The sequence below is a fragment of the Euphorbia lathyris genome, chromosome 1 (genome assembly GCF_963576675.1).
Source record: "Euphorbia lathyris chromosome 1, ddEupLath1.1, whole genome shotgun sequence".
In the NCBI taxonomy this organism is placed as follows: domain Eukaryota; kingdom Viridiplantae; phylum Streptophyta; class Magnoliopsida; order Malpighiales; family Euphorbiaceae; genus Euphorbia; species Euphorbia lathyris.
The window spans coordinates 8,643,943-8,652,026 of NC_088910.1; the positions used below are offsets into that span (position 1 = coordinate 8,643,943).

Sequence of the window (8,084 nt, forward strand, 5' to 3'; positions counted from 1 at the left end):
CGGGTGGCTCCTCTTCTCTATGCAAGCTCATACCCCTCTTCCATTTGATTTCTCAAGGACATTTAATGCATAATTTCAGTGTTTTGGAGGCTACCAATCATCAAAATCAGAATTCCACCTTGATTGGAGCAAGATTTGGCCTATAAATAGAAGAGATTTGAAGAAGAAAGCTACACCTTTTACTAGATTTTCATAGTTTTCTCCATTGTTGTTGTAGCCAAGCTTTGGGCAATTGTTATTTCTCTTGTTTTAGTTAATTTTTGTAGTTCTAGAGTACAATTTCTTGTTTCAAAATCATTTCCCTTGAGTTCTGTAAGTTGATTTCATATTTAATCAAAAGTTTGTTCATCTTCCATTTCTTTATCTTCTACTTTCAATGAGTTTTACTTCATTTCACTCTATTTCAAGTTTCATTTCCCCAATGACCATGAACTAATTCTTCCCTACTAGGGATGAAGGGAATCTTTCTAATGTTTTGAGTCAAGTTAGAAGTCGATTAAATAAACACCCGGAAGAAATTCGATTTAAAAGAACTAAGAACGTAAGCTTAATCTATATTTCAGTTAATCGCTTTTTACTCACCATAGTAACAAGAGGTTAATGGTTCTACATTCTTAGACTCGATAACAAATTGATGTGGTTTCTATCATTACGTTGCTAGGATTTCTCATTGAACTTAACGTTTTCTTGTCGTATTTAAGTAACCATTGGCCCGGTTAAGTGAATAAGAGTGAAGAAATAGAACGAGGTGGTCTAAGCTCTTAGCACCGAGTTTCTTTTAGAAATCACCATCTTTAAAACCACGAATTTCATCTTCGGTATCTTATTTTAATAGATTTCAGTGACTCAAACTTAGGAAGTGAACCCATCTCCTTAGTGTTTTACTCCATTGCTTTAACAACAAAAGTTTTTTGTAGCTATAAACAACCCAAACCTCTTTAATTCAATCATTTAGACTTCAAAAACTTGTGGATAGTTAATGATTGTGCGGAATCCCTGTGGGATCGATCTTTATACGTAAGTATACTATATTACTTGGTACGATAGAGTACACTTGCTCTTAAAAGCACGTATACATTTTATACGCATCAACTCCCATATACAAAGAGTCATATAGCTCCACAATCTCATACCATATAAATAAAAGTCTAACTCACCTGAAAAGGATACCTCAAAGAAGAAGGATTGTCTCATGTATACATGGAACCATATAGCTATTTAACATGAGAAATCTAACAATTTTAAATGAGATATTACTTTAAGAGAATGAAACACGTGCATTTTTATTGAAATATAATCATACCAGTTATAATAAATATCCTACAGGTGCAATTCGGATTAACCTCTACATATCTACATTTAAGTTCACAGTTCTTTTTTAGTTCAATAATCTCTCTCTTATCATCTTCATTATCTTTCACTCTTTTTCATCTCTTCAACAATCAATTGAAGATTAAAATGAGTGAAAGAGAATGAAGATGATAAGAAAGTTCTTCCTATTTCAATTCTTGAACCTTGAAGAACCACAAGTATTAGTAAACAACCAAATTGGTTACAAGATGTTGTTAATCAAGTGTGCACAAAATCACATATGCCATCCCATTTGTCTTATATTTCTTCCCATCATGTTTTCTTGTCAAAACTCTCTAAAGAACAGGAACCTAATACCTATATATAATGAAGGTAGTACTAATCCAAAATCGGTTGAGGCAATGCACCAGGAGTTGCAAGCTCTTGAATATAGTTTTTTTTATATATAGGAAGGCTTTTTGTATCAACCCTGAAAAGAAATCAATAAGAATTCATTACTACTTTCTATTAGTTCAAACATATTATAACATCCCAAAAATTATGGCATATTATTAATTAGAAATAAGTGTAACATCGGTTATATAATTAGTTAGGATTATAATTCAAAGGTGGTATTTTAAATTAGAATTTTAATTAAAGAAGTTACTAGATATAAATGTGATAATAAATTAAATAAGTTATTCATGGGACTAGAAATTTAGATTTTATGCAAATTAATATATTAACATTCAGAATAATAAATAATAATAATGTTAGGATTGTTTGGATATTAATTCATGTAGATATTAATTATATGCATACATCATAATGTTTCATTAATTTTGGTATTAAAAAATAAAATAAATGATAATTTAATTCCAATAGATACAGATAAACATAATTATATTATTCATTTATTCTTAAAAAATGTAACTTCATATATATTAAAAATCTATTTATGATATAGTTGTTTAAGAATTTGAAAGGTTGCTTAAGAATTTAATTATTATTATTATTATTATTATTATTATTATTATTATTATTATTATTATTATTATTAGAAAATGTATTTATGGTATAATAGTTTAAGAATTTAAAAAAAAATTAAAGACATAGACACATGATGAAGAAGGAAGACGGAAGAACAGATACAAAGGGAGCAGAAGAAATGAAAGAACTGACGGTGATAAGAAGGAGATGGGGAAACCTAACACAAAACCCGACATCTTTTTGCTATTCGATGGTTTTGAAAAAAATGAAAAAAAAAACAAAGCAAGGATAGATAGGGAAATAAAATATAAGGATAAAATTGGAACATTTTGGGAAAAAAAATTTGGAAATTGTAGTGTTCATGCCTTTCACTTTTATAAGCATATATAATATTATGACCTATAAACTTCATTGTTTGACATAAAAATCCTTGAACTTACCGTAACATTAAAGTCCAAATAAACAAACATCTATAAATAAATTACTGAAATGATGAGGATAAAATAGATATTTGACCATAAATTTTGGTGAGATGGGTTAACATCCCAAACGTATCTCCAAAAAGGAGGATTGACTCTCATATACAAAGAGTCATATAGCTCCCTAATCTAATTTCATATAAATAAAAGTCTAACTCATGCGAAAAGGATACCTCAAAGGAGAAGGATTGTCTCACGTATACATGGAACCATATAGCTATTTAATCGAGCAATATAAGCAATTGAACAATTTTAAAGGAGATATTACTTTGGAAGAGTGAAACAACAAGTGAATTTTTATTGAAATATAACTATACCAGCTATAATAAATATCATCTACATATCTACAGGTGCAATTCAGATTATCCTCTGTACATATCTACATTCAAACTCACAGTTCTTCCTTTTTGAGCTCAATAACTCTATCTTATCATCTTCACTCTCTTCAATCTCTTCAATAATCCATTAAAAAGAGAAAGAGAATGAAGATGTTAATATAGAGATTAGTGTGCTCAAAAGGAAGAACTGTGATAAGATAGAACCACAAGTGTTACTAAACAACCAAATTGGTTACAAGATTTTGTTGTTAATCAAGTGTGTACAAAATCAGACATGTTACATGTCGTCTTTATTCTTCTATACTTCTTTCCATCATGTTTTCTTATCTTAACTCTCTAGAGAACAGGAATCTAATACCCATAATGAAGCTAGTACTAATCAAAAATGAGTTGAAGCAATGTAACATGAGTTGCAAGCTCTTGAACAAAGTTTTTTTGTATATATAGCAAGGCTTTATGTATCAGTTATTAAGAGAAATTAATAAGAATTCATTACTATTTTCTATCAATTTAAATATAATGTAACATCCCAAAAATTAAGATATATAAGTAATTAGAAATAAGTGTAAAATCGGTTATGTTATGTAATTAATTAGGATTATAATTCAAAGGTGGTATATTAACTTAGAATTTTAATTAAATGAGTTACTATAAATAAATGTGATAATAAATTAAATTAGTTATTCATATGAGAATATGGAGGGGCTAAAAATCTATATTTAATGCATTTTAATATATTAACAGTTATAGTAATAAATAATAGGGTTAATTTCAAATAGAATCATGTGGTTTCATATTTTTTTTGCAAATCCATGCATGTGGTTTGTAAAATTTTTATTTTTCTAAATTTGACCGATATCGAGCTTAAAATGAAAATTTTCAAGATTTGAATTATATTTTAAGCAACTTCAATTTTTAGATTTGAGGTCATTTATGTGTTGTTTTTTATGAGAGAAAAAGTTAATGTTTAGTGAGAGAAAACTCCAAAATAAAAAAAAATGTGGTTCCATAGTAAATATGATACTAAACAACTTTAATTCTTGAAAATTTTCATTTTGATGTCGTTATCAGTCAAATTTGGAAAAATGAAACTTTTCCAACCACGGATACGGATGTGCAAAAAATATAAAACCACATGGCATTTATTTAAAATTAACCATAAATAATAATAATAATAATAATAATAATAATGTTAGGACCGTTTGGATATTACTTCACGTAGATATTAATTATATGCCTACATGATAATGTCATTAATTTTGGTATTAAAAAATAAAATAAATGATAATTCAATTCTAAAATATAAAGATAAAAATAATTATGTTATTTATTTATTTTTTTAAATGTAAGTTCATACCTATTAAAATGTATTTCTGATAGAGTGGTTTAAGAATTTGAAAGGTTTTTTAAAAATTTAATTATTATTAGTATTATTATTTTATATTTATGGTATAGTAATTTAAGAATTTAAAAAGATTATTTAAAAATTAAATTATTATTATTATTATTATTAGTAAAAGTTTTAATTTCAAAAATACCATAAACCCTACGTTAATTAATATAATATCTAAAAGGATTATATATCATTATTTAAGACTGTCGAGCCGAATGATTTTCGATAATAGTTCAATTGATCATTCTTTTTAGGATGGAGTTAATAATTTTTTTCTTAATTAAGAGACGTAATTGATGATTTTAATAATTTAAGATCCTAAAACCTTAGTTTGGGAGCCATACGAGTATTATGGCATTAATTAAAAGGGATTATTTTAGTAAAATCTTTAATAAGAGAGGAAGTAATATAGTTAGGTCGAATTATCTGTTTTTTTCATCAAAAAATATTATACAGTTAGGTGAAGAGACGTTTTATCAAAAAAAAAAAAAACAAGGTGAAGAGACGAAACAACAACTTAGGCGGAAGAAAAAAGATGTCAAACAGAAACGGTGTCGTATTACATTGCAGGGAGTGAAAAACGATCGCGATGGGACTCGAACCCACAATCTCCCGCTCCGGAGGCGAGCGCCTTATCCATTAGGCCACGCGATCTTTAGATGTTAAGAAGGCACACTTTAGCTTACTTAAATGCATTACATTATCTTTGTGTTCTTAAAATATAAATAGGGAAATTTTCTTTTTCTAAGAAGTGCACGAGCGAATAAATTTTAAAATATGTCAAGATGAAGTTTATTGTCTTCTGCCTGGGGATCAAGGTGTTCTTCTTTTTGTGGTGGCTTGCCATCAGATTTGGAGGTAGCGGAATGAGGAGATCTTTGGAGGGGGAGTGGTTTCTCAGCCAAATGTCCCTGATTTCTTTTCTAAGAAGATTAGTACCTTGGTTGAGAGTTTTGTTGAAGACCCCTTAGCTAGGGATGTTCAGAGGAAGGAGGTCAGTCTTTTAGGCTGGTGTAGGCCGAGTGAAGGTGTGGTTAAGCTCAACACTGATGGTTCTTGTCTTGGAGACAGGAGAATTGCCGCAGGAGGAGTCCTTAGAGATGATGGAGGTAGGTGGATTTCTGGCTTCTCTCAGAATTTGGGTATTGGCTCTTCCTTTTCTGCAGAGCTTTGGGGGATTTTCTCTGGCCTGAAGCTTGCTAAGAACCTAGGGGTGAAGAAGCTTCTGGTTGAGTCAGATAACCAAGAAGCGGTTAAAATGATTTCTGAGGGCAGTGTTGTTTGCCGGAATAGCCTGAACATTATTAAAGGCATTAAAAGGATTGGTTCCTCCTTTGAGTCTATTAGGTTTGCTCATATTTATAGGGAGCAGAACCGCGTTGCGGACCGTCTTGCAATGGAATGGCACTCTAGTTTGTTGGGTCTTTCTACCTTTTCTTCTCCGCCGGTCTTCATCTCTTCTTTGATCTTGGAGGATGTGGTGGGGGTCAGTTTTCTTAGACTAATCCCGGGTTGAGCGGTTTTTTTGTTTGTTTGTTTTTCTTTTCCTTTCCTACCAAAAAAAAAAAGTAGAATTTTTTAGTGAAATTTTAGACTCAAAATTGTCTAGTTATTTACAAAAATAGCGAAATGAAATACCTAGACAGAAAAAGTGATTGACAAAAATACTTTTCGATTTTAAAGTGTTACTAAAAATTCGTTTTTTTCAACATAAAAAACCATCTATGTCATTTTGTTATAAAAAAAAAAAGTTTTGAAGTTCTTTAAGTGTCAAAGAGAGAAACCGCTTTGATTTTTTTTTTTTTATCAAGAGATAAGAGATGATATATAAATAGGGAAAAGTACGAAAAAAAAATGTATCTAATTTGCCCAATTTGTAAAGAGATGCATGTGGTTTAAAAGTCTATAAATAAAGGTCTATAGTATATTTTATTTACAAAACAAAGTATTATAATTAATTACATAGTTAAGTTCTGATTACAACTAAATACATTTTTATCTTTAAAAAAATTATTTTTACATATCAGTAAAGCACAACCTCCGAAAAAAACTTCTTAAATCGAAACAATAAATAATATGGTGGAATTTTACGTTTTTTACTAATCTGATAGTTTAGAGACTAAATTGATATTTAAGGTCATTTTACACAGTTGCAATTTGATTTTGGGATCTATGTTTTTTCAATATATAAATGTAATTGAAAAAAATTAAAAAAACGCTCTTATTGTCATCAATTACTTAAAAATTTAATTTTACATATTTTATTTTGTAAAAAAAAAGCAAACCACATACATCTATTTGCAAATTTTTAAACCACATACCTCTATTTGCAAGTAAGACAAACCACGAACATTTTTTTCGTACTTTATTCTATAAAATATTTCTATTATGATAAATGATATCATTTTAGAGTAAAATAAGGGTTTTTTATTTCTTTAAAAATAATAGGTTTTAGATTGGAAAAAATCTTTAAACATAATGGAATATTTAGATTTTTTTCAACGGTGCCTTCTATGGTTACTTTGTTTTTGACAAAGTATCATTACTTGATGATGGAGTATAAAATTAATCCAATGGTAAAAACACACAAAGTAAGTCTTACTTTGTAAAAAAAAGTAAGCATAGCCTTTACCTTTTTTCAACACGTACATAACACGTAATAAGAAACCACACAAGATATAATCAATATGATGCTTCAGATATACATATGTCGTTGATATGTTTTTAATAAGTCATAATATGGGGCACATATGGATTGAAATAATGGAAAAAACTATAGAAAAGAGATTGAAAAGAAGAAAGAAGAATGAAAACTAACTGATTGAAAAACAATCTCATGCACAGAGTAAGTAAGTGCAAAATGATGAATGGAAGTCTTATTTATGCACAACTAAGGGTCCGTTTGGTATGTCGTAATGCAATGTAACATAATCAAACTTGTAATGTAATGGAATTGAATGATGATTCCATTACTATGTTTGATTGTTAAATAAAAAGAAAATGAAGAAATGTAATTACTATTACAATATTTATGTTTGCCTAAATAAATATAATTATAAAATTTTATTTGCAAAATTAAAATTAACGAAAAACATGATAACGTGAAAAATGAGATGAAGCGAAAAACGAAAAACACGAAAAATGCAAAAAATACAAAAAAAAAAAAAAAATTGAATCAAAATCAAATACAAAATTAGATTAGCTGAAATCAATTTAATTAGTGCATATATATATAAAAAAAATTGCTTTTTTCTCGTTTTTAATTTTTCATATTTTTCTACTTTTTACGTTTTTTAGAATGATAAGAGGTTAGATTGAGGTGTGAGATTTGATAAATGAGAGGTTAGAGAAGCTTTGAGAGTAACAATTAGGATTACATACTTTGGATGTAATGAGAAATCAACTCCTTTTTCTATGTAATGGGGATTACAAGCTTTATTGAACAAAATGTAATCTATGATTTTCTCATTACATTCCAATAAAATTAAAAATTGCATCCAAACATAGTAATGAGCTTTTGATGTAATTGGCATTCCATTACGAAGTCCATTACGTCTTACTAAAGATACCCTTAGGGCTCGTTTGGTTCGCGGA

General features: G+C 28.6%; 1 non-coding gene across 1 annotated transcript; it reads right to left on the bottom strand.

Moving 5' to 3' along the window:
* Positions 1–5,071: 5,071 nt before the first annotated feature.
* Positions 5,072–5,144, bottom strand: TRNAR-CCG (transfer RNA arginine (anticodon CCG)). Its single transcript has one exon. It is a non-coding gene; the product is annotated as a tRNA-Arg (tRNA).
* Between the last annotated feature and the right edge of the window lie 2,940 nt (positions 5,145–8,084).